This window comes from Dendrobates tinctorius, unplaced genomic scaffold (genome assembly GCF_039654945.1).
Source record: "Dendrobates tinctorius isolate UK_male_01 unplaced genomic scaffold, ASM3965494v1 ptg000011l, whole genome shotgun sequence".
Classification (NCBI taxonomy): Eukaryota; Metazoa; Chordata; class Amphibia; order Anura; family Dendrobatidae; genus Dendrobates; species Dendrobates tinctorius.
The window spans coordinates 116,865,597-116,892,130 of record NW_027361679.1 but is presented as its reverse complement, the minus strand read 5'-3'; the positions used below and the strand labels follow the sequence as shown (position 1 = coordinate 116,892,130).

The 26,534-nt window shown below is 47.4% G+C and overlaps 1 protein-coding gene across 2 annotated transcripts in view; it reads right to left on the bottom strand.

Annotated features, from left to right (window-relative positions):
* LOC141049881 (serine/threonine-protein kinase PLK2-like) overlaps positions 1 to 26,534 on the bottom strand; it is a 163,967-nt gene that overhangs the window by 97,000 nt on the left and 40,433 nt on the right. The window lies entirely within an intron of this gene.

Below are 26,534 nucleotides of genomic sequence, written 5' to 3'. Positions count from 1 at the left end.
GATGCAAAATATTAAATAAGATATCTGTGAGGAATAAATTAAACATTAAATGTATTTTATAAGTATGTATCATTACTGCAAAACTATTATGTCGATATCAAATGCTAGTTGAAATTTTAACTTTGGGGTGCATGCTAATTTTAACTTTTTATTACATTTTTTTGGGTGGCAGAATGGATAAAAAAAGCATTTTTATGGTGAATACCATGCAGGCTCAATGACATGGCAATTGTGTAGTACTTATGGTTAGAAACCCACAGATACCAATTGTTTACTTTTTCATTTTTTACTTTTTAATATAATGAAACATTTTAATGGGGAAACAGGGGTCATGAACTTGGGTATACAGGTGTACTAGTATTGCAGATGCCCTCAGCCAGCCCTGAAATCACATTGCCAGCCAACCAGTGTAAAGGCCCCGTTACACACAGCGATCTTGCTAGCAAGATCGCTGATTTTGTGACACCACAGCGATCTCGCCAGCGAGATCGCTGTGTGTGACCGGGATCAGCGACCGGCCCCCCCACCGGGTATCGCTGATCGTGCACTATCGTCCTGGACCGTTTTTTGATCACTGGTCTCCTGCTTGCCAGCGCGCATCACTGCGTGTGGCAGTGAGAGACCAGCGATCAGCGTCGCTGAACGCTGGTTTCCAATGTAAACATTGGGTATCTAAGAGCCGCGCGACTCTTAGATACCCAATGTTTACATTGTAAACCAGCTTGCTCGCTGGTCCTGATCGCTGGAGGGGCTGTCTATGTGACAGCTCACCAGCGATCAGCCTAACGATGTCCCAGCGATCCCATCCATGTCGGATCGTTGGTGGGATCACTGGGACATCGTTATGTGTAACGGGGCCTTTAGGGGATCTACAGTGGTATGTAAAAGTTTGGACAACCCTGGTTTAAAATGACCGTTATTGTGAACAGTTAAGCAAATGATCTCTAAAAGGGCTAAAGTTAAAGATGACACATTTCCTTTGTGTTTTAGGCAAAAAAAGATATACAGTGGGTACAGAAAGTAATCAGACCCCTTTCAATTTTTCACTTTTTGTTTCATTGCAGCCATTTGGTAAATTCCAAAAAGTTCATTTTTTCTCATTAATGTACGCTCTGCACCCCATCTTGACTGATAAAAAACAGAAATGCAGAAATTTTTGCACATTTATTAAAAAAGAAAAACTGAAATTGTGAACACCACAGCAGGGTTTTTTATACTTTCCTTCGTTAAATAAGATTTGGTTCAGGTGATCACATAACCAGAAGCACATTAAGTAGAATGAGGTGTACTCTGGTTGGAATTCAACTGACACTCGAATGGAATGGCTTTCAGACATGTAGAGAAGCTGATTTTTATAAAATTGTGCAGTGGTCTCTTATTTGTGCCAGAGCTGTATATATGTATTTTTTTTGCCTAAAATGCAAAGGAAATGTGTCATCTTTAACATTAGGCATTTTAGATATCATTTCATCTGCAACTTTTACATGCCACTGTGTAGGGTTATTCAGACAGGATCTTAAGTCCCAGTTTTTGGAATTGATATCAGCTGCAAATGACATAGGCTCAATCTATCCATGTGACATAAGTATACATTGAGATTCAGGAAATCACTTAAAATCTTGACGTACAATTACATAAATTTGGTGGAAGCAGATAATATGCTTTGGTTAAAGTATGTATATGTCTGAGACGGGGAAATTAGATTATGAGCCACTATTGAGGACAGAGATTGATGCATAGGCCATGTTCACATGTTCACTATTTGGTCAGTATTTTACATCTGTATTAGTGTAAGGATTAATCACAGTTTACTGTATTGTTAGAGATTTGTGATGTAAAATATGATCTGGCCAGTAGCGGGCAGTGGAGAGGACAGAATTGCAGAGCGGGGATTTGGGAGTTGGTGACAGCTGCCAGGGGAGTTCAAGGGGAGAGTAAAGGGGGTTTTACACATAGCGATATCGCTAGCAATATCGCTATAACGTCACCGATTTTGTGATACTTACCTCCGACCGGCTCCCCCGCTGTCCATCGCTGATCGCGCGAGAATGTCCGGCTCCATTTCTCGTTGTCAGCTTCCTGGTGGGCTTCCTGCTGTGACGACGAGCGACGCGTGGAGGCGGGCGGGAGGACGTCAGGATCGCTGTGTGTGAAAGGTAAGTATCGTGCGCTGCGTCGCTGCTGCATTGCTGTGAGGTCTGCCTGTGTGACAGCTCACTAGCAATCCTTTAGCGATGCACCAGCGATCCTGACCGGGTCGGATCACTGGTCGGATCGCTGGTGCATCGCTAAATGTAAAGGGGCCTTTCAGCTGTGTATCCTTGGAAAAAGGTCTGGATAGAGCAGTGCGACTCTGGATCTGTTTTTGGTGACTCTGCGACGCGTTGTTCGGCTTGACATGAGCTAACTTTGTGAGGACAACCAAGGACACAGCATCTTGGGCTAGCCATGTGAGGTCTTATTTCTAAGGCCAGTGTTGGAGAGATCAGTATTCTCTAACAGCTTCAAGTCAGCGTTTCTGATTATTCGGGACTCAGCCCAGCAAGGACCCTTCTACTTCAGTCTCAGGACATAGCGGCACCATATTACATCAAAATATATATGCACATATATAAAAATCCTTGTAGAGGTCGTTAGTTAGGAGAAAAGGCCTTTTCTGTAAGAGACACTTCAAAAACTGCTCCGAGTAGGCTATTACTAGAGTACTGGCACAACACTATCTTTTTATGGATTTATGCATAGAAAGGGTTAATCGCATTGTATTTTGCTCTCATATAGTTGTAAATTCTGTTAATTGAACCTGTGTACACTCTTATCCGGTATTATTTGGATTAACTGCTGTCATCATAGTTGTTATTTATACACTATTTACCTACCATCCTTTCCTTTTATAAACTAGTTAGTAAACACTGTATTCATCTATTATCTAATGTTTGTATGTCTGCTGATTTCTGCTGTATGCCTCGTCACGTGGCAATCCCTCATCTACATTAAATTTGTAAGTAAGCCTCCTTTGTACAGTATGAACACCCACACAACCTCCCAATATACAGTCTGAGCCCCCAAATAGCCTCCCTAGATACATCATGAGCTCCCACACAGCCTCCCTGTATACAGTTTGGGCCTCACACAGCCTTCCCATATACAGTATGAGCCCCACATAGCCTCCCTATATACAGCATGAGCTCTCACACAGCCTCCCTGTATACAGTATGAGCCCCCACAGAGCTTCCCTATATACAGAATGAGCCCCACACAGTCTCCCTATATACAGATCTCCCCATATGCAGTATGAGTCCCCATATAGCCTCTCTATACACAGTATGTGCCCAAATAAAATGGCGCTTCTGCCTGAGCGAGTGTGAACGAGCTGAGTGTGACCTGAGCGTAAGTGCGAACTGTGGTAAGTGTGTGACTTGAGATTCAGTGACTTTGGATTCAGGGAGTTTCCAGGGGAGGTCTTGCTGAATTGCTGTTATATTATATTAATACTTTTTTGTTTGTTTGTTTTTAATTTATTTTTGTTTATCTTATTGTCTGGTGCAATCCCCATTAGGATGTGCTCCACTATTGCCAATGCCATCCAGTGCACGTCTTGCCGCATGTATGAAATCCTTGAACAGCCGGTCGAGGGTGCATACTGCTGTGCGAGATGTGAGCACGTTGTGCATTTGGAAGCCCAGATACTGGATCTAAATGTGCAGCTGGCAACACTGAGATCCATAGACAATATGGAAAGGCGTCTTCTGCTCATTGAGCAGACGCTCAATGGGATAGATGAGGGGGGGATGCTAGGGTGGAGCTTAAGGACAGTGAAGCAGCTAGCTGGGTGACAGTTAGAAGGCGGGGTAGAGGGAAGAGCACCAGGGAGGCTAGTCCTGATCTGGCACACCCCAATAAGTTTGCTAAGTTGGCAGATGAAGGGAGTGTTAGTGCAGGAGTAGCACTGCTGCAGCAAGGCATGTCCTCTGAAAGCCGGAGGAGTATCTGCTCCAGTAAGTGGGGAAATAGGAGAGCAGGGCAGGTCAGACAGGTTCTGGTAGTGGGAGACTCAATTATTAGGGGAACAGATAGGGCAATCTGTCACAAAGACAGGGATCGTCGAACGGTGTGCTGCCTACCTGGCGCTCGAGTCCGACACATCGCTGATCGGGTTGACAGATTACTGGGAGGGGCTGGTGAGGATCCAGCGGTCATGGTGCACATTGGCACAAATGACAAAGTTAGAGGTAGGTGGAAGGTCCTTAAAGATGATTTCAGGGAATTAGGCTGTAAGCTTAAAGCAAGGACCTCCAAGGTGGTATTTTCGGAAATACTTTCTGTACCACGTGCCACGCCAGAGAGGCAACGGGAGATTAGGGAGGTTAATAAGTGGCTCAGGAATTGGTGTAGGAAGGAGGGGTTTGGGTTCCTGCAGAACTGGGCCGACTTCTTAGTTGGCTACAGGTACTACGCTAGGGACGGGCTGCACCTCAATGGGGAGGGTGCAGCTGTGCTGGGGGAGAAAATGGCTAGAAGGTTGGAGGAGTGTTTAAACTAGGGACGGGGGGAGGGTATTCCTTTTATAGGAGGGGAAGACACTGCAGATAGAAACCTGGGCAGAAATAATGACATTGGGGGTGGGGGTGGCATGGGGGGTGGGGTTAGAACAGTTAATAATTTAAGAAAGAATAGAGGTACAGAGAGATACATAAAGTGCATGTATACTAATGCCAGAAGCCTCGCCAACAAAATGGAGGAATTGGCGTTAATGTTGTTGGAACATAATTATGACATGGTGGGGATATCTGAGACATGGCTGGACGAGAGCCACGACTGGGCTGTTAATTTACAGGGCTATAGTCTGTTCAGAAATGACCGAACAAATAAGCGAGGGGGAGGCGTGTGTTTATATGTAAAATCATCCTTAAAACCCATCCTTCGTGATAATATATATGAATCTAATGAAAATGTAGAGTCCCTGTGGGTAGCGATAAGGGGAGGGGGGAAAAATAATAAATTACTGATAGGGGTTTGTTATAAGTCTCCAAAAATAATGGAAGCAACAGAGACTATCCTCATAAAGCAAATAGATGAAGCAGCGACTCAAGGAGAAGTCATTATTATGGGGGACTTCAACTACCCTGAAATACATTGGGGAACCGAAACCTGCAGTTCCAGCAAAGGTAATAGGTTTTTGACTACTATGAGAGGACAATTACCTTTCACAACTGGTTCAGGACCCAACAAGAGGGGGGGCACTGCTAGACCTAATATTAACCAACAGGCCAGACCGCATATCAAATATAAGGGTTGAGGATCACTTAGGTAATAGTGATGACAAATTAATAAGTTTTCATGTATCCTTTAATAAGATGTGTAGTAGAGGGGTTACAAGGACACTAAACTTCAGGAAGGCAAATTTCCAACGGATGAGAGATGATCTTGGTGCAATTACCTGGGACGATATACAGAGACATAAAAATACACAAAGAAAATGGGAGACGTTTATTAGCATCCTGAATAGGACCTGTGCACAATATATACCATATGGGAATAAACATGCTAGAAATAGGAGGAAACCACTATGGCTAAATAGAGCTGTAAGGGGTGCAATAAGAGATAAAAATAAAGCATTTAAAGAATTAAAGCAAGTAGGTAGTGATGAGGCATTAACTAAATACAGAAGATTAAATACATTCTGTAAAAAGCAAATCAAGACAGCAAAGATTAAGACAGAGAGACTCATTGCCAGAGACAGTAAAAATAATCCCAAAATATTCTTTAACTACATAAATAGTAAGAAACTAAAAAATGATAGTGTTGGCCCCCTTAAAAATAGTCTGGGTGAAATGGTGGATGAGGATGAGGGAAAAGTCAATATGCTATATGACTTTTTTTCATCAGTATTTACACAAGAAAATCCCATGACGGATACCATGATCAGGGATAAAAATTCCCCGTTAAATGTCACCTGCTTAACCCAGCAGGAAGTACGGCGGCGTCTAAAAATCACTAAAATTTACAAATCCCCGGGACCGGATGGGATACACCCCCGAGTACTGCAGGAATTAAGCACAGTCATAGATAGACCATTATTTTTAATCTTTAAAGATTCCATAATAACAGGGTCTGTACCACAGGACTGGCGTATAGCAAATGTGGTGCCAATATTCAAAAAGGGGACAAAAACTGAACTTGGAAATTATAGGCCAGTAAGTTTAACCTCAACTGTGGGTAAAATCCTGGAGGGTTTTCTAAGAGATACTATACTGGAGTATCTGGAGAAGAATAACCTTATGACCCAATATCAACATGGGTTTACAAGGGACCGTTCCTGTCAGACTAATCTGATAAGCTTTTATGAAGAGGTAAGTACAGGACTGGACCAAGGGAATGCAGTGGACGTGGTGTACATGGACTTTTCAAAAGCTTTTGATACAGTGCCACACAAAAGGTTGATACATAAAATGAGAACAATGGGGATAGGGGAAAATATGTGTAGGTGGGTTAAGAGCTGGCTCAGGGATAGGAAACAAAGGGTGGTTATTAATGGAGCACACTCGGACTGGGTCACGGTTAGCAGTGGGGTACCACAGGGGTCAGTTTTGGGCCCGCTTCTTTTTAACATACTGTATTTATTAATGACCTTGTAGGGGGCATAGAGAGTAGAATTTCAATATTTGCAGATGACACTAAACTCTGCAGGGTAATCAATACAGAGGAGGACAATTTTATATTACAGGAGGATTTATGTAAACTAGAAGCTTGGGCTGATAAATGGCAAATGAGCTTTAATGGGGATAAATGTAAGGTCATGCACTTGGGTAGAACGAACAAGATGTATAATTATGTGCTTAATTGTAAAACATTGGGCAAAACAGTCACTGAAAAAGACCTGGGTGTATGGGTGGATGACAAACTCACATTTAGCGGCCAGTGTCAGGCAGCTGCTGCAAAGGCAAATAAAATAATGGGATGCATTAAAAGAGGCATAGATGCTCATGAGGAGAACATAATTTTACCTCTATATAAGTCACTAGTGTGACCACACTTAGAATACTGTGTACAGTTCTGGTCTCCGGTGTATAAGAAAGGCATAGCTGAACTGGAGCGGGTGCAGAGAAGAGCGACCAAGGTTATTAGGGAACTAGGGGGTCTGCAATACCAAGACAGGTTATTGCACTTGGGGTTATTTAGTTTGGAAAATCGAAGGCTTAGGGGTGATCTTATTACAATGTATAAATATATGCGGGGACAATACAAAGACCTTTCTAATGATCTTTTTACTCTTAGACCTGTGACGGGGACAAGGGGGCATCCTCTACGTCTGGAGGAAAGAAGGTTTAAGCATACTCACAGACGCGGATTCTTTACTGTAAGAGACTATGGAACTCTCTGCCATATGATGTTGTAATGAGTGATTCCCTACTAAAATTTAAGAAGGGACTGGATGCCTTTCTTGAAAAGTATAATATTACAGGGTATATACACTAGTTTCCTTAATATTGCGTTGATCCAGGGAGCTAGTCTGATTGCCGTATGTGGAGTCGGGAAGGAATTTTTTTCCCCAATGTGAAGCTTACTGTTTGCCACATGGTTTTTTTTTGCCTTCCTCTGGATCAACATGTTAGGGCAAGTTAGGATAGGATATGGGTTGAACTAGATGGACTTAATGTCTCCCTTCAACCTTAATAACTATGTTACTATGTTACTATGTAGTAGCATCAATCGCATTCCAATAGATGCTACTCCACTATTTTGCTAGAAAAAACAATCAGGCTCCATCAAGATGGCGCCACTGTGCAGGCACCACCGGGCCATCTTTATGGACCCTAGTTTTTTTTCTCTAACAAAATGGTGGTAGCACCTGTGCAGTAGCATCTATCGGAACGTGATACATGCTACTGTGCAGGCGCGTCCACCAGCAGAATTTTAAGATATTTAAGTTATTAAAGATATTTTTTTTCCACAAAATACCTAAATAAAATGAATATATGCATATTATACATCGTACAGGCGCCACTGCCTGCATGATGAATGTTCTTTATTTACTTTTTCAAACAATAGTAAATTCAGTATGTAAAATAAGGGACAGGTCACTGAAGCATCATATACAGATGAATATGGAAGTAGAGCACTACATGAAGACCCCCCCCCCCACAGGCTGCCCAAGAGCACAATCATATCATTAGCTCAAAACTGAAAATAAAGATTAAACAACAACCACAAGACGGATTTCATCACCCAGGTATCATTTTAATCAGTATAATGGCGCTAACCTGACACTGTATGTAGGTTACTGTGCACAATCCTGCTGACAGGTTCCCTTTAAAGGAAATCTGTCAGTAGGATCAACCATCATAAGCCATTTCCATGGTCATATAGGTCATAGAAAATTGAATAAAATGATATCTTGACAACTGTGACTCGATTTCTTATTCCAGAGAAATCCACTTATTTCTTAATGGATAAATGAGCTCAGTGTCTAAAGGTTTGACACCGATCTTCTCCTTGAGAATCTGCCTCCAGAGCTTATTCTAAATGAAAGGGGGCGTTACCAGTGAGACATGTAGGTCAGGAGAGAAGCTAGATAGGGGTTTGGTTGAGGGGGGGGGAGTGAAACTTTTGAGTGGGCCCTTAACCATGTAAGCCTGATTACAACTATAGTGGTGCACCCTAATAGTGGATGTAGGAGACCCTCAGCAGAAGATCACTGCACTGTTACTGAAAAGAATCTCCAAACAAAGACAAACATCAATATTGCCACCATATGGTGACAGTAGTAGATACCAGCCCTGCAGATCATATACAGCAATACTACAGCACAGTTGTAGATGGTGACTTACCGCTGACGATCTTTCTGATGGAATCGTTCACTTTTCACGTCTTTTCCATTTGGCCCAGACCGACATGACAACTTCTCCAGCCAGGACTCATCTGCAGAGATTACAGCAAAGACACATCTGACTTCTCACATTTCCTGCACCATCTCCATTTATCTACAATCTCCTCATCCTGCTGATACCCCAATGCTAAGCTGATGTTGCCATATGTGTCCCTATTACTGCACCAACTGTGTGGTACTGTGAGATGCCTAATTTTCCTCCTACTGAAGTCCCATATTTCCCTTTCATTGCACTTGTAAAGTATTATGTCAACAAAAGTGCCCCACAAACACTAAGATACCTTCATAGTGAATTCCTCCACAGTACCTTTCACACACACAGTATGATGACCCTACTGTACCCCACCCAGCAACTGTCTTGGAAAAGTATGGTGACCCCAACACAGTATGATCCCCCAACTGTGACCCAGCCCTCCATGTAGTATAACAGCCCCAAATCTCTCCACACTGTATATTCTCCCCACCCCACAAACAGTATGATTGACCCTGCACAAATTTTAACACTGTATAATAGTTTGCATACAGTTTAAAGACTCCCACGTAAAATATTTTAATAGCCCAACATAGTCTTCCACACAGCATAATGCACCCCATGTCCCATAAAGTATAATGTACCCCATGTCCCATACAGTATAATGCATCCCCCAATGGTTCATACAGTATAATGCATCCCCTCATGGTCCATACTGTATGAGTCCCCCCCGGGCCTCACAGCATAATGCATCCCCACATGGTCCATACAGTCCAAGGCATCCCCACTGGTCCTCATAGCATAATGCATCCCCCCTGGTCTTCACAGCATAATGCAGCCCCCCATGGTCCATACAGCATAATGCATCCCCCCATGGTCCATACAGCATAGTGCATCCTCCTATGGTCCATACAGTGTAATGCATCCCCCCTGGTCCTCACAGCATAAAGCATCCCCCCTGGTCCTCACAGCATAATGCATCCCCACATGGTCTATACAGTATAATGCATCCCCACGTGGTCCACACAGTATAATGCATCCCCCATGGTCCTCACAGCATAATGCATCCCCCATGGTCCATAGAGCATAAAGCATCCCCACATGGTCCATACAATATAATGCATACCCCCATGGTCCATACTGTATAAAGCATCCTCCCATGGTCCATACAGTATAAAGCATCCCCCATTATCTATACAGTATAATACATCCCCCAATGGTCCATACAGTATAAAGCATCCCCCCTCCATAGTGCATGCAATATAAAGCATCCCCCCTCATGTATAAAAGCACCCCCCCATTGTCTATACAGTATAATACATCCCCCCATGGTCCATACAGTGTAAAGCATCCCCCCATGGTCCATACAGTATAACGCATCCCCCCTCATGTATGAAGCACTACCATTGTCTATACAGTATAATACATGCCCCCAATTGTCTATACAGTATAATACATCCCCCATGGTCCATACAGTATAAAACATCCCCCCTCCATGGTCCATGCCGTATAAAGCATCCCCACCTCATGTATAAAGTAACCCCCATTGTCTTTAAAGTATAATACATCCCTCCATGGTCCATACAATATAAAGCATCCCCCCTGGTCAATACAATATAAAACATCCCCCCTCATGTATAAAGCACCCCCCATTGCCTATACAGTATTATACATCCCCCCATGGCCAATACAGTATAAAGCATCCCCGCTCGATGGTCCATGCAGTATAAAGCATCCCCCCTTATGTATAAAGCACCCCCCATTGTCTATACAGTATAATACATCCCCCCATGGTCCATACAGTATAACACATCCCCCCATGGTCCAAACTGTATAAGGCATCCCCCCTCCATGGTCCATACAGTGTAAAGCATCCCCCCCTCCATGGTCCATACAGTATAAAGCATCCCCCCATTGTCTATTCAGTATAATACATTCCCCATGGTCCATAAAGTATAAAGCATCCCCCCATTGTCTATACATTATAATACAACCAACCATGGCATACAGTATAAAGCATCCCCCTATTGTCTATACAGTATAATACAACCCCCATGGCATACAGTATAAAGCATCTCTCCATGGTCAATACAGTATAAAGCATCCCGTCATTGTCTATTCAGTATAATACATCCCCCCCATGGTCCATACAGTATAAAGCATCCCCCCATTGTCTGTACCATATAATACAACCCCCAATGGTCCATACAGTATTAAGCATCCCCCCCATTGTCTATACAGTATAATACATCTCCCCCATGGTCCATACAGTATAATACATCACCCCCATGGTTCATACAGTATAAAGCATCCCTCTCCATGGTCTATGCAGTATAAACCATCCCCCCTTGAATAAAGCACCGCACCCCCCCCACTGTCTATACAGTATAATACATCCCCCCATGGTCCTCAATACAGTTTTATCTGCACACAGTGTTCTAAAAAACAATAAAATGCAATACTCACCTCTCCTCCACGTTCCTCCGCTGCTCTAGTCTCCACAGCGCCATTTTGTCTTCTGAAGCGTCGCACATCTCAGCATACAGTATGTCATTTAGTGACGTCATCGCGCTGAGACGTCAGACGCTGAGGAAGAATGAAGGGGAGGAAGCTTGTCTTCTGAAGCGTCGCACATCTCAGCATACAGGACGTCATTTAGTGACGTCCTCGCGCTGAGACGTCAGACGCTGAGGAAGAATGATGGGGAGGAAGCGTCAGCTGACTCTCCCTCCTCCAGCTTGCTTTCATGTGAATCGGCTCTCAAAAGATGCCAATATAGCTGGGCTTTCTGGTGGGGCCCTGTATCAGCGCTGGTGGGTCGCTCTCCCAGGGCTGTCGGGTACTCGGTACCAGCCGGTGTCAGCGGGATGTGTCACAGCAGCGGTGACCCGGTCCGTGGCCCTGGGCGCCCATTTAAAAGGGGTTGAGTTGGGAATAAAGTTTATAAGTGATTCGTGACACCACCAGTGGTGTTCGGCAAGGGAGGTGTTAAGCCGACGCTGCAAGCAGATTCTCTGGGACAGATGGTGTAGTGCAGCAATGATGTTGTAGCCCTCCACAGGTAGGGCTGTTGGTCCCAGGGCAGTGTAGCCTGTAGGTTTGTCATAATCTGGGTAGGCCAAAACTTCATCCCCTGTGAGAGCCATCTTAAGTCTGGTGAAGGATCTCTGCAACTCCTCAGTCCATTCAAATGTTGAATTCTTCTGTTTGGTTTTCTTGGACTGCCCCACCAGAACATTTTGCATAGGAGTGGCTATTTCAGTGAAGCCTTTGATAAACCTTCGGTAGTAGCCTACCAACCCGAAGGAATTGGCGTACTTCATGGAGGTTGATGGGCTTTGGCCAGTCCCGGATGACTGTGACTTTGTCAGGATCTGGTGCCACACCTTCTGCACTCACTACATGACCGAGGTACTGTACCTTGGGCTTCAGGAGGTGGCATTTGGAAGGCTTCACCTTTAGGCCAAAATTGGACAAGGCTTCAAACACCGCAGCCAGGTGCTTCAGATGATCTTCATAAGTCTTGGAGAAAACAATGACATCATCAAGGTACAACAGGACTGTCTCAAAGTTCATGTGTCCCAGGCAGCACTCCATCAGCCGTTGAAATGTTCCTGGAGCAGTGCAGAGACCGAATGGCATATAGTTGATCTCACAGAGACCCATTGGAGTGGTAAATGCTGTTTTCTCCTTGTCTGCCTCTGCCATGGGAACCTGCCAATAGCCACTGGTGAGATCCAAGGTGGAAAAGTAGTTAACAGTTTTAAGTGCAGCTAATGACTCTTCAATTCTGGGTAATGGGTAGGCATCTTTATGTGTAATGCTGTTAATTTTTCTGTAATCAACACACATTCTCATGGTACCAAACTTTTTCTTTACAAAAACTATTGGAGCTGCCCAGGGGCTACAACTGTCTCTGATAACCCCTGCTTCCTTCATCTCTCTCAACATACCTTTAGCACATTGGTATTGTGTTGGGGGTATAGGCCGGTACCTTTCTTTAATGGGTGGATGATCTCCAGTGGGGATATGATGTTGAACCCCTTTTGCCTGCCCAAAATCTAGTGGGTGTTTATTGAATACCCGCTCATATTCTTGTGTCACTCTGTAAACCCCATTTTTGTGGTATGAAGGTGTAGAGTCAGTTTCCACCTGCAGTTGCTGGCACCACTCTTCCTTCTGCTTCGCAGAGCCATTGTCCTCCATCTGATCGGATGAGACCAAGGGCTCTGCTGCCTGCAAAGAGTTGTTAATAACAGTGAGCAGCTTAGCAACTGTGGCGTACCGAGGTATTGTGGCCTCCTCCTCCCCACAATTCAACAGGCGTACAGGTACTCTCCCTTTACGTACATCAAACACCCCTCTGGCTGTCAGGACAGTGGGCCTGCTATCAGAATATACTGGTTCTACCAATGCCTGGTAATCTTTCTCTCTGAGGCCTATGGCTGCCCGACAGCAAATCAACATTTCACATCTGGGGGGTATTGCAATGGGGAAAGCGTCACTCACTCTAACGCTGCCAATTTCGTCGCCAGAGAGTTCTACCTGTTGTCTTTGCATCAGGGCCTTGATCTCTTTCTGCAGGACTTGTTGTTCACTGGAACCAGCAGCCTCAGCCACCTGTTGCAACAAGACAATAATCTCGGAAAGACAATTTTCAATTACATTTGTACCAAGAGTCATCATGGGATTACATTCACGTCGATCAATATCCACAACTATCAGACCTTGAGATTTCAACTCCACCCTCCCCACCTTAACAGTAATTTCTTTACATCCCACTAGTGGTAAAGACTGACCATTACTGGCAACTACTGTTAGTTCATCAGTTGGGCCACGGGTGAGTTCAGAGTCAGCCCAATACCGCTTGTAAAGGATATAGGGCATAGTGGTCACCTGGGAGCCAGTGTCCAGCAAAGCGTTCATGGGGATGCCATCAATCACCACAGGAAGGACCGGTCTCCCTCCAACATTCTTGGCTCACCAGTTCCTTGGGCCTTGTGGTCCTACTCCTGGGGGTTGGCCCTCTGCCCCAGGGGTTGCTCATTTAAAGGACAAAATCTTGCAAGATAACCTGCCTTGTAGCGCGACGACAGATGGGACGTCCGTCCTGGTCATAGCGGTCGTTGTTCCTTCCTCGGAGTGGCGGGGTTCTCCTCCTCCAGAGCCAAGGGACATCCTCTGGACTGGAAGCAAGCTGGATCTTCTCTTTGGAGGACACCTGCAGGGACTGCACGGTTTTAGTAAGTGCAGCCATACTCCTGGTCAACTCTTGGACCTGAAGACGCAGCTCCTCAGTTGGATCCTTATCCAGAGTCTGTGCATCAGCCTCCACAGGGATGGAAGGAAAAGATGTTGCTTCCTGATAGTAGGTGATCGCTGGACGCCTAGGGGGCGCTGGACGGCTGTCAGTTGATTCCTGCAGGACCTGAATAGCCCTGTCCTTAAAATCAGCAAAGTCCAGATCAGGGTTTTGCAGGGTTATGATGCGCAACTGTCCTCTGTGGGTACTGGATAGGAGTCCTTCAATGAACTGCTTCTTTAACAGTTTATCTTCTTCCTTCACACTGTCAGGATCAACTTGCTTAACTGCTCGCAGCGCAGCAGTCCCTGAGCTTAGTCCCTGATACTGACCTGCGTTCTCTGCTTACATCCAAAGAATCGCATCTTGATTTCAGCTTCAGGGCGCGTGTCAAAGGTGCTGCTCAGCTTGGTTAGAATCTTGTTAACAGTCTCTTTATCAGTGTCCTGCCAGGCTTTCATCTCTCTCTGTGCTGCACCCGTTAGCTGTCCAATAAGGATGTTCACTTTCTGGCTTTCAGACAGAGGGTATACTTTAAACAAACTGCACAGTCTCTTTTTAAATTCACTCAGGGTATGTGACTCACCCGAGTACTGTGGTAGACAGGCTGCTCCCGGAAGGTAGGGCATAGACAGCGGCATTATGGGGACCGCTGCGGTGGGCGCTACTCCTTGCAGCGCGGAGGGGTTGGCGGCGGCGTCTGCCGCTGCATTGCTGCTTGGCACAGACATTCTCTTCCCCCCCCCTAGTTGACGTTAGCCAGGGCCGGGGGGTTGTGTGAGCTCACCGGCGGTCGCTTCACAGGCCCGACGCTCCGGGCTCTAGGCCTTAGCTCCTCCCCTTCTCGCGCGCTGTCCTCTCTTCCCGCGCGGCACTTCACTTCTTTGCGCTCTGCAGCAGGCTCCGTCCACGAAGGCCTGCCCCTTTTTCTTCCCACGCACACCAAGCAGCACGGCAATGGCGGCAATTGGCGCCAATACAGTCTTTAGCACACAACAGTCTCTGGCACACAGGACCCGGGGATACCGGGCTCTGTAATCCTGCTCGTGACGCCAAGTTGGGTCGCCCTCCCAGGGCTGTGGGGTACTCGGTACCGGGCCGGTGTCAGTCAGCGGGATGTGTCACAGCAGCGGTGACCCGGTCCGTGGCCCTGGGCGCCCAATTAATAGAGGAATTTGAATGGTGGAATGTAGTTAATGGAATAGTTCGTGACGCCACCTGTGGTGTTTGGCAAGTGAGATGTTAAGCCGACGCTACATGCAGATCCACTGGGACTGATGGTATGGTGCAGCAAAGATGTAAAAGCTCCCCACAGGTGAAGCAGTAGTCCCAGGGCAGTGTAGATGTGGTTGGCATGGGGATGTAGCAGTGCCAGAAGGGTAGGAAGCAGACAAGACACAGCGGGGTGCAATTTCTGTACCTTTTCTTGATAAATGCAGCCAGGGTCCTGATTACAGATGGTACTTGAGCAGGCTAGCCTGGAAGCAGCTCAGGGATTCTCTCTCAGCAGATGGGCTGTGCAGTCTCATTCTCTAGCGCTTATTTGATTGAAGTACTCCTAGTACTGAGTTACACTGAAGTTCCTCCTAATTCTCTTCTACTAGCACTCCTCGTATGGCAGACAGCTGTAGCCGCTATTGTGGCGCCCTCAGGAGTAAGGTCGCCACAGTGGCTTTGCCTTCCTCCAGGGGAGGGTAATGCCAGGCTTGGAGGCAATGATGGGTCTCTCTCGCAGTCAATCTATGCATGCAACACAGTTCCACTCCAGGCCAGCAGGGGGAACTCTGAACCGGGATTAAGGGGAGGAGTGCTCTCTGAGGGCCAAGAGGAAGGGGTAGTCTGCGGAGGGTGATGTGTGCAGACGTGTGGAAGGAGCGCTGAGGTAGAGCTGAGAGGAAGAGCTCATCTCTGGAGAGAGCGCATGAACTGGAGCCTGGTCTCCACGGTTGTACGGATACTAACGGTCCTGCAACAGACACCAGAGGAGTAGGAGGCTGTAAATGCCCTACTCCCATCTAAGACTTGAGGGCACAACAGCAGCTTGGATAGAGAGCCGGGACTCAGGAGAGAGGAGTCCCTGAGATAGGCTACAGCTGTTTGTCGTGCAAGTAAGGTTCTTGAGAACATCTGTCCGGAGGAACTCCAGTGTAACTCAGTACTGGGAGTACTTCATTTGAATAAACGCTAGTAAGGAGACTGCACAACCCATCTGCTGAGAGAGAATCCCTGAATTGCTTCCAGGCTAGCCTGCTCCAATACCATCTGAAATCAGGACCCTGGACTGCAGTTATCAAGTAAAGGTGCAGAAATTGCATCCCGCTGTGTCTTGTCTGCTTCCTACCTTTCCGGCACCGCTACATCCCCGTGTCAACCACCTCTACACTGCCCTGGGACAATAGCTTCACCTGTGGGGAGCTTTTACATCTTTGCTGCACCTTACCTTCAGTCCCAGCGGATCTGCATGCAGCGTCGGCTTAACACCTCCCTTGCCGAGCACCACAGGTGGCGTCACAAACTATTCATCTAACTACATTCTACCATTCACATTTTCCTATTACTTGGGCGCCCAGGGCCACGGTCCGGGTCACCGCTGCTGTGACACATCCCACTGATACCGGCCCGGTACCGAGTACCCCACAGCCCTGGGAGGGCGACCCAACTTGGCGTCACGAACAGGATTACGGAGCCCGGTACCCCCGGGTCCTGTGTGCCATAGACTGTGTTTGTGTAAAAGACTGTGTGTGAAATTGGCGCCAATTGCCGCCATTGCCGCGCTGCTTGGCGCGCGCGGGAAGAAGAAGGGGCAGGCCTTCGTGGGCGGAGGCTGCCACAGAGTGCGAAGAAGTGAAGTGCCGCGTGGGAAGAGAGGACAGCGCGCGAGAAGAGGAGGAGCTGAGGCCTACAGCCTGGAGCATCGGGCAGCGAAGCGGTCGCCGGTGAGCTCACACAACCCCCGGCCCTGGCTAACGTTAACTGCAGCGCCGCAAGGAGGAGCGCCCGCCGCAGCGGTCCCCATAATGCCACTGTCTATGCCCTACATACCGGGAGTGGCCTGGCTACCGCAGTACTCGGGTGAGTCACATACCCTGAGTGAATTTAAAGAGAGACTGTGCAGTTTGTTTAAAGTCTATCCTCCGTCTGAGAGCCAGAAAGTGAATATCCTGATTGGACAGCTAACGGGTGCAGCGCAGAGAGAAGTGAAAGCCTGGCAGGACACTGATAAAGAGACTGTTGCAAAGATCCTGGCCAAGCTGAGAAGCACCTTTGACACCCGCCTTGCAGCTGAAATCAAGATGAGGTTCTCTGGCTGTAAACAGAAGGTGCAGGACAGTATAAGGGACTATGCTCTCAACCTGCAGGAGGCGCTGCGAGCAGTTAAGCAAGTTGATCCTTACAGTATGAAGGAGGAGGATAAGCTGTTAAAGGAACAGTTCATTGAAGGACTCCTATCCAGTACCCACAGAGGACAGTTGCGTATCATAACCCTGCAAAACCCTGATCTGGACTTTGCTGATTTTAAGGACAGGGCTATTCGGGTACTGCAGGAATCAACTGACAGCCGACCAGCGCTCCCTAGGCGCCCAGCGATCACTTACCACCAGGAAGCAACATCTTTCCCTTCCATCCCTATGGACACTGATGCACAGACTCTGGATAAAGATCCAACTGAGGAGCTGCGTCTTCAGGTCCAGGAGTTGACCAAAGGGATGGCTGCACTTACCAAAACCGTGCAGTCCCTGCAGGTGTCCTCCAAGGAAAAGATCCAGCTTGCTTCCAGTCCAGAGGATGTCCCGTGGCTCCGGATGAGGAGAACCCCGCCACTTCGAGGGAGGAACAACGATCGCTATGACCAGGACGGATGTCCCATCTGTCGTCGCTGCTACAAGGCCGGTCATCTTGCAAGATTTTGTCCTTTAAACGAGCAACCCCTGGACAGAGGGCCAACCCCCAGGAGTAGGACTACAAGGCCCAAGGAACTGGCGAGCCAAGTATGTGGGAGGGAGACCGATCCTTCCTGTGGTGATTGACGGCATCCCCATGAACGCTTTGCTGGACAATGGCTCCCAGGTGACCACTATGCCGTACATTCTTTACAAGAGGTATTGGGCTGATTCAGAACTTACCCGTGGCCCAACTGATGAACTGACAGTATTTGCCAGTAATGGTCAGTCTTTGCCGCAAATTGGATGTAAAGAGATTACTGTTAAAGTGGGTCGGGTAGAGCCAAAATCTCAAGGTCTGATAGTTGTTGATATTGATCGACGTGAATGTAATCCCATGATGACTCTTGGTAGAAATGTAATTGAAAACTGTCTGTCCGCGGTTATTGTCTTGTTGCAACAGGTGGCTGAGACTGCTGGTTCCAGTGAACAACGAGTCATGCAGAAGGAGATCAGAGCCCTGATGCAAAGACAACAGGTAGAACTCTCTGGCGGAGAAATTGGCAGTGTCAGAGTGAGTGATCCCTTCCCCATTGCAATACCCCCCAGATGTGAAATGTTGGTTTGGTGTCGGGCAGCTATAGGTCGTAGAGGAAGAGATTACCAGGCATTGATAGAACCAGTATACTCCGATAGTAGACCCACTGTCCAGACAGGCAGAGGGGTGGTTGATGTACGAAAGGGGAGAGTACCTGTACGCCTTTTGAATTGTGGGGAAGAGGAGGCCACGGTACCTCGGTACGCCACAGTTGCTAAGCTGCTCACTGTCAATAACAACTCTTTGCAGGCAGCAGAGCCCTTGGTCTCATCCGATCAGATGGAGGACAATGGCTCTGTGAAGCAGATGGAGGAGTGGTGCCAGCAACTGCAGGTGGGAACTGACTCTACACCCTCTTACCAGAAAAATGGGGTATACAGAGTGACACAAGAGTATGAGCGGGTATTCAGAAAACACCCACTAGATTTTGGGCAGGCAAAAGGGGTTCAACATCATATCCCCACTGGAGACCATCCACCCATAAAGGAGAGGTACTGACCTATACCCCCAACACAATACCAATGTGCTAAGAGTTGAGGGAGATGAAGGAAGCTGGGGTTATCAAAGACAGTTGTAGCCCATGGGCAGCTCCCATAGTTTTTGTAAAGAAAAAGGATGGTACCATGAGAATGTGTGTTGATTACAGGAAAATTAACAGCATTACATATAAAGATGCCTACCCACTACCTAGAATTGAGGAATCATTAGCTGCACTTAAAACTGCTAACTACTTTTCCACCTTAGATCTCACCAGTGGGTATTGGCAGGTTTCTGTGGCAGAGGCAGACAAGGAGAAAACAGCATTTACCACACCAATGGGTCTCTGTGAGTTCAATTATATGCCATTCGGGCTCTGCGCAGCCCCAGGAACATTTCAACGGCTGATGGAGTGCTACCTGGGACACATGAACTTTGAGACGGGCCTGTTGTACCTGGATGATGTCATTGTTTTCTCAAAAACCTATGAAGATCATCTGGAACACCTGGCTGAAGTGTTTGAAGCTTTGTCCAATTTTGGCTTGAAGGTGAAGCCCTCCAAGTGCCACCTCCTGAAGCCCAAGGTGCAGTACCTCGGTCATGTGGTCAGTGCAGAAGGTGTGGTACCAGATCCTGATAAGGTCACAGTCTTACGGGACTGGCCGAAACCCAGCAACCTTCATGAAGTACGCCAATTCCTTGGACTAGTAGGCTACTACCGAAGATTCATCAAAGGCTTTACTGAAATAGCCACCCCTATGCAAAATTTTATGGTGGGGCCGTCCAAGAAGACCAAATAGAATAATTCCACCTTTGAATGGACTGAAAAGTTGGAAAGGTCCTTCACCAGATTGAAGATGGCTCTCACAGGAGATGAAGTTCTGGCCTACCCAGATTATGACAAACCCTTTGGGCTGTACACTGATGCCAGCAACGTGGGACTAGGAGCAGTACTGTCGCAGGTACAGAATGGGAAAGAAAGAGTGATCTCCTACGCCAGCAGGAAGCTGCGCCCCACTGAAAGGAACCCTGACAACTACAGTTCTTTCAAGCTGGAGTTCCTTGCCATAGTCTGGGCTGTCACTGAAAGGTTCAAACATTACCTAGCCTCCGCCAAGTTCACTATCTTCACGGACAACAACCCGTTGACGCACTTGGACACTGCAAAACTAGGTGCACTGGAACAGCGATGGATGGCTCGGCTATCTAACTATGAGTTTACCATCAAGTACCGGGCAGGGCACAAGAATGCCAATGCTGATGCGCTGTCCAGAATGCCTAACCTACCAGATGCAGGAGAAGACCCTGAGGCTCTTGAAGAAATAGAGTTACCTCCCTTCCACCGGCCACTTACGGCCCAGCATGCTCAAGGAGTGAGAAACAGACGGTCTGGCATGAAGGAGGTCACCCTGAATCCATTGACCCATCAGGACTGGGTAGAAACGCAAGATAGTGACCCTGCAGTCCACCTGGTGAAGGAGCTACTGTCACAAGCTGACGCGCCCAGAGTCGGATGCTCCTGAAGAAACCCAGCAGTTGTGGAAGGAGAGAGGCCGGCTGTTCATCTATGAAGGAAAACTGTGTCGGAGGAGTATCAATGCCCGTACTCATGAGCTGGTCTGGCAGGTAATAGTCCCAAAGAGAGAGGCATCAATGGTCCTAGACGCATACCACAATGGAGCTGGACACTTCGGATGGAAGAAGTTGGAAGCATTGCTCCGGGAGAAGTTCTACTGGGCTGGTATGAGGAAAGCCATTGAGAGGTGGTGCCGGGAGTGTGGACAATGTAACCTGCGCAGAAAGGATCGAAACAGCCAGAGAGCTCCTCTACAGCCAATCATCACCAAACAGCCCCTTGAGTTGGTAGCCCTGGACCATGTGAAGCTGGTTCCATGTCGTTCAGGCTACATCTATGCTCTTACCATTGTGGACCACTACTCAAGATTCCTGGTAGTTGTGCCCATCAAAGATCAGACAGCCAGGACAGCAGCCAGAGCATTCCAACAGCACTTCTGTAGACCACATGGATATCCTGAAAGAGTGCTTACAGATCAAGGTCCAGCTTTCGAGGCAGAAGTGTTCCAGGAATTCTGTAACTTGTATGGTTGTAAGAAGATCCGGACAACAACGTACCACCCACAGACAAATGGCATGTGTGAGAAGATGAACCAGGTAGTGATTGACCTACTGAAGACTTTGCCCTTGGAGGAGAGGAATCTGTGGCCAGAGAAGTTGCCAGATCTGGTGGACCTCTACAACCATATTCCAGTGAATTCCACCAACTGTACCCCAGCCTGCTTAATGAGAGCAAGACCTGGTAAACTACCTATTGATTTGGACATGGGAGTCCTTACGGCCGAAGTAACGTTACCAGATGCTGACTGGGATACAGAAAGACAGCAACAGTACAGAAGAGTTCAAGAATGCGTGGAAAAGAGTCTAGCCCAGGCAAGACAAAAGCAGGAAAAGCTTTACAATCAAAATGCACCTGCCGTTCCTTTGTCGCCGGGAGAGCAGGTCTTAAAAAGGAAGAGAAGATTGCACAAATTGGATGATCAATGGGAAGCTGAACCTTATACCATTCTGCCCTCAAACTTTGATAATACCAAGGTATGCCTTATTAGCAAAGATGGAGGAGAAATCTCAGCAGCAATATCAAGAGATCACCTAAAACTATATCCTGACCTGCTGAAGGAAAGAGTGGAAGAACTGGATCATTCAACCCATAGAGGAAGAGGAGAAGGTCAGCACAATACTTGGGGAATTCCCTGCGAATTGGACTAAAGTAAATCATGCTATAGTGGTGCCGGTGTTAACATTTCCCCAATTGGTAGCACAGGAAGACGTGACCCAAGGAAATCCGGAGGATCAGGAAAATCAGGCAGCAGATGCCATGCCAGCAGTGGAGCCAGAGAACCCTCGCCCTGCCAGTGGTGAACCTGTTATGCCCCTGGTGAGTCTAAGAGTTCACAGACAATCTAGGATCCCTGTGCCACGCAGAACCCCCAGTAGTGTATCCAGTACATTATCCACTACACCAGTATTACGCAGGTCTACCCGCATTACACAAGGGATACCACTCATCAGATATCGTATATACATAAATGTAAATGTTGAAATTGTATGTGTATATATGTAACTGTTTTTCAAGTTTTGCGCCTACAGGTAACCTGTAAGAGTTTCCTTTGGATTTGCCAGTTTTGTTTTATGGACATTGTACCACAGGACTTGTGAGGTCAAAGACTTTCCTGTATATATTTCACCATTTGCCCAGGAATGGACCATGGACATTGATGCTTGGACTTATTATCATAGGACCATTTTTGAAGCTCTTGGTTTTTGTAACTTTTTCATTTTTAACTCTTGTACAATTATCATTGTTTAACTGTTTATATGTTTCATGTTTTTGTTCAGCCCAGGAGTGCTGACTTGCACTAGGGGGGAATGTGGCGCCCTCAGGAGTAAGGTTGCCACAGTGGCTTTGCCTTCCTCCAGGGGAGGGTAATGCCAGGCTTGGAGGCAATGATGGGTCTCTCTCGCAGTCAATCTATGCATGCAACACAGTTCCACTCCAGGCCAGCAGGGGGAACTCTGAACCGGGATTAAGGGGAGGAGTGCTCTCTGAGGGCTAAGAGGAAGGGGTAGTTAGTTAGTCTGTGGAGGGTGAAGTGTGCAGACATGTGGAAGGAGCGCTGAGATAGAGCTGAGAGGAAGAGCTCATCTCTGGAGAGAGCGCATGAACTGGAGCCTGGTCTCCACAGTTGTACGGATATTAACGGTCCTGCAACAGACACCAGAGGAGTAGGAGGCTGTAAATGCCCTACTCCCATCTAAGTCTTGAGGGCACAACAGCAGGTTGGATAGAGAGCCGGGACTCAGGAGAGAGGAGTCCCTGAGATAGGCTACAGCTGTCTGCCATGCAAGTGAGGTTCTTGAGAACATCTGTCCGGAGGAACTCCAGTGTAACTCAGTACTGGGAGTACTTCATTCGAATAAGCGCTAGTATGGAGACTGCACAACCATCTGCTGAGAGAGAATCCCTGAATTGCTTCCAGGCTAGCCTGCTCCAATACCATCTGTAATCAGGACCCTGGACTGCAGTTATCAAGTAAAGGTACAGAAATTGCACCCCGCTGTGTCTTGTCTGCTTCCTACCTTTCCGGCACCACTACATCCCCGTGCCAACCACCTCTACATTGCCCTGGGACTATAGCTTCACCTGTGGGGAGCTTTTACATCTTTGCTGCACCTTACCATCAGTCCCAGCGGATCTGCCTGCAGCGTCGGATTAACACCTCCCTTGCCGAGCACCACAGGTGGCGTCACGAACTATTCATCTAACTACATTCTACCATTCACATTTTCCTATTACTTGGGCGCCCAGGGCCACGGTCCGGGTCACCGCTGCTGTGACACATCCCACTGATACCGGCCCGGTACCGATTACCCCACAGCCCTGGGAGGGCGACCCACTATTCCTCTCTTGGCTCACTCCGTGCTGTTGTGCCTCTGAGTCTTACATGGGAGTAGGGCATTTACAGCCTCCTACTCCTCTGGTGTCTGTTGCAGGACCGTTAGTATCCGTACAACCGTGGAGACCAGGCTCCAGTTCATGCGCTCTCTTTCCTCAGCTCAACCTCCAGCTTCTCTCCAGAAGTCTTCACACGGGGACCTCTTCACACTAACTGACCACTCCTTCATCTTGGCCCTCAGAGAGCACTCCTCCCTTCAATTCTGGTTCAGAGTCCCCCTGCTGGCCTGGAGTGGAGCTGTGTTGCATGTATAGGTTAACTGCGAGAGAGACCCTTCACTGCTTCCAGGCCTGGCATTACCCTCCCTGGAGGAAGGCAAAACCACTGTGGCGGCCATACCCCTGGGGGCGCCACACTGGCACAAACCCCCCCCCCGGCTCATGGGCCCCATAGTGGTAGAGTAGGGAGATCGTGTCTCCCTGCTCTGTCGCACAGTTTAACTACGCTACTGTGTCTCACACCGGTATCTCCCCCTTTCACTTAACATAAGCTCTGGAGGCAGATTCTAAAGGAGATCAGTGTCAAATCTATAGACCCTAACAGCTCATTTGGGATCTGTGTCCGGCCGATAGATCTTAATAGCTCATTTATATATTAAGAAAACTGTGGATTTCTTGGTAATAAGACGTCAGATTGCAAGATTTCAAGTTACAATCATGGCACATATGCATCATTTTACTGCGATGTTCCAAAAACCATTATAGTTATACCATGACTTCAGCAAAAAACAATGATTTGGGTGCAACAGTGAATTTAGATTTTCATTTACAATAGACCTGAGAACAATAAATTCAGTAGTTAGTAGTAGTGTGTGTTTTCCAGGGCTAGCATACTGTTTGTGGAGGTCTCCATACTGTGTTGGGGGCTGTGATTATAAAGCTCCCTTATGCTGAGTGGAGGCTGCAGGGGCCGTTATCTTATTTGTGGGGACCCTCACCTCAAACTGCATGTTGGGGACATCATATTGTGTGTGGTGGCTCTCTAACGTTGTGGGTCACATTATAGAGTCTCTAACGTTGTGGGTCACATTATAGAGTATGTGGGCCCACACACTGCCTGTGGGATCTGTGGTTGCGGGGACCTCATACTGCATGTTTTCACTACAGGGGACATAATATTGTGCAAGGAGGCTTTCAGACTTTGTGAGAGCTGTGGGTGACATCATAGTGTGTGGGGGCCCACACACTGCCTGTGGGATTTTGAGGGGACATCATATTGTGTCTAGCGGCCCTCATACTAGGCGCAGGTCGCCGCACCGTCAAAAGGACACGTGTCGGCAAAAGCATACCTGCGCACGGCCTGCGTACCTAATGCTAAAGATAGGGTACGCAGGTCGCATGCAGCGTCATGCGCCCATAGGCGAAGCTGACAGGAGGAGGCACGGCAGGGGGCGGAGCTTCACGGCAACCGTCCGCTGCGCCTCCAAACGCTAGTGTGAAACTAGCCTAAGGGCACCAGGGACAAAATTGTAGTCCTGCACAAGGCTGAGATGGGCTACAATACAATAGGCAAGCAGCTCGGTGAGAAGGCAACAACTGTTGGCTCAATTATTAGAAAATGGAAAAAACACAAGATGACTGTCAACCATACTCGGTCTGGGGCTCCATGCAAGATCTCAACTTGTGGAGTAAGGTATATACTGGAGACAAAAAATAGCGCACAAATCCAAATAACATCAAGGTAAATGTGTCAGATTGTGTTAACCTGGTTTATATTTTTATGTGCTTATAGACTGTATTAAATCAGCTGCTGCAGATCAACGGGTCACATTGTAACCATCAATTACCCTTGTCAAAAGTGATTTTTTTTGTGGAGATCCTCCGCGCTGCTGGCTTGTTGAAAGACGTCAGTCCGAGACTGAATTTAATAAATATATTTTGGTTTTATTATTCTATGCGTTTTGAAGTTACAAGCACTTCTTCAGGAAGCGCTATGTGGCGCCCCCAGAAGTATGGTCGCCACAGTGGCATTGCCTTCCTCCAGAGAGGGTGATGTTAGGCTTGGAGGCAATGAAGGGTCTCTCTAGCAGTTAACCATGTCATGCAACACAGTTCCCACTCCAGGCCAGCAGAGGGAGCTCTGAACCAGAATTGGGGGAGGAGTGCTCTCTGAGGGCCAGGAAGGGAAATGAGGAGTTAGTGTGAGGTGGGCGAAGAGCTGGAGGTTGAGCTAAGGATAGAGAGCTCCCTCCCAGTGATAGCGCATGATCTGGAGCCTGGTCTCCACGGTTGTATGGATACTGAAGGTCCTGCAACAGAAACCAGAGGAATAGGAATCTGTAAATGCTCTATTCCCAACTAAGACTTGGAGGCACAACAGTGACGGGTGAGCCAAGAGAGATAGAGGGCTACAGCTGTCTGCTATACGAGGTAGTTCTAAGAGAAGATAAGAAGGAGGAACTTCAGTGTAACACTGTACTGGATGTACCTCAAGCCAGCGCTAGGAAGGAGACTACACAACCCATCTGATAGAGAGATCCCAGAGTTGCTTCCAGGCTAGCCTGCTCCTGTGCTATCTGTAACCAGGACCCTGGACTGCATTTGCCAGGTAAAGGTAAAGAAACTGCACCCTGTTGTGTCCTTGCCTCCTTCCTGCAACATCCTCAGCACTACTACATCTCTGTGCCAAACACTGCACCCTCTTCCTAAACATTCCGCTACACTGCCCTGTGACCAACAGCCCTACCTGTGGAGGGCTACAACATCATTGCTGCACTACACCATGTGTCCCAGAGGATCTGCTTGCAGCGTGGGCTTAACACCTCCCTTGCCGAACACCACAGGTGGCGTCACGAATCACTTATAAACTTTATTCCCAACTCAACCCCTTTTACATGGGCGCCCAGGGCCACGGACTGGGTCACCGCTGCTGTGACAATCCCCTCTG